The sequence below is a fragment of the Rhagoletis pomonella genome, unplaced genomic scaffold (genome assembly GCF_013731165.1).
Source record: "Rhagoletis pomonella isolate Grant_MI unplaced genomic scaffold, Rhpom_1.0 Rhpom_scaffold_00001, whole genome shotgun sequence".
Classification (NCBI taxonomy): domain Eukaryota; kingdom Metazoa; phylum Arthropoda; class Insecta; order Diptera; family Tephritidae; genus Rhagoletis; species Rhagoletis pomonella.
In genome coordinates, this window is record NW_023458555.1 from 57,234,338 (window position 1) to 57,235,983 (window position 1,646).

A 1,646-nucleotide genomic window follows, 5' to 3' on the forward strand; every position below is an offset into this window, starting at 1 on the left:
AAAAAATGATGTGTTGGTAGATTTGATGGATAAAGTGTGTATACAGCGGCTTTATTACAAAACCAAAGGTTTATTATATACAGATGGCATAAGTTTAATTTAAATCTATGTATTTATACATGAGTATGCATACATTTTGTTATTATGGGGCAAGAATAAATGTTTTCCAATTTTTTGTTATATGCATGCAAAAAATAAACGGATAAATGTGAAACATAAGTTGTCTCCGTCTTTCTCACATCCTCCGCCAAAACAAACGCGTAAATGTGAAACATAAGTTGTCTCCGTCTCTCCCACGTCCTCCGCCATCTTTATCTTGACGAATTCTTAAATTCCTGCGAAATGCCGCGTTCTGACATATTTACGCACATACATATGTACGGTTACAGTCTACTCCTAACTTGAATATCTTGTAGGTCTATTCTGCTTGTTACCGGATATTTTGTAACCAGCAAATTTTGTTACCAAATATTGTTACCACTTCTTGTAACCGCAATTCTAGGTACCTTGGTAACGTTTTAATTTATTCAGCATTCCAGGTATGAAGTTTTGTAGAAATTCTGTTGTTGCATATTTCATGGGGCAATATTTTGTTACCTGCTTATGAGATGGTAACAAATTTTACTGGTTACAAAAGTGCGCAGAATGCGAAAAGGGTTTAAAAAAGAGAGGAGTTTTATTATCCTTTAAAAAAATCTGATTACGCAGAATAGGTTAATGTACGATTTTGTGTTTGAATCTTGTCATGATAGTAAACAATATTTGTGTTACCAACGCAGAATAGGTCTGCATGTATACTCTCAATTATACATACTTCAGCGCTTTGCAATTATCATTAATGCAAAATAATTAAATTTTTTTAATTCGTATACATGTTGCTCGTAGTATCTACAGTCAACTGTAAACAAATCGTAAGCGATCGGTTTAGAAAAATTTTAAAATTGATGACCGAAGATTACATTTGTTGTAAAACCACTTATGTATGTGATTTCAGAAGTTTTGAATTTACATCAAAATATCATGGGTCATTTGTGCAAAAAAAATATATGTTTATTTTGTTTTTTGTTAAATTAAAATCCTAAGCAACTAATTAATAATATAAAAGTTTGAAGAAGTGCTGCGATTTCGAAGTTTAGAGAAAAAATGTCTTAACACGAGATAGGTTATTTTTGCACATGATTCAATAATACAAGGTTCGATAAACTGGCAGTTGTCTCTCTCGCACCGCTCCCTTAGCAGTGGCACCGTGTTGCTTCTTTGCAAATTTACATGGAAACAGTGTAGCTTTTGTGCAATATGTTTATTTGCATATGCATATGAAGCATATTTAACTGATAAAAACATAAGCATTGGATGTTTACATCAATCTCATACTAGTCTTATTTTAATTTTGAGTCATTTTGCATTTTTTATACAGCTAAATAGCACATAAATTACGTAATTCAGGTAGATGTATCAATATTACGTTCAACATTTCGTTTAAAATGCTAGATTTCCTGCAAATACATTAGAATTTACAAAAGGAATTTCACTACTAATTGCCTACTTTGCGTACTTTTCTATTACCATTTTCGCACCAAGAGATTTCATTCTTCCCCTTTCTCCGTCCTTCGTAAATGCAACCTTTTGTAAGGGAGTGTCAAACC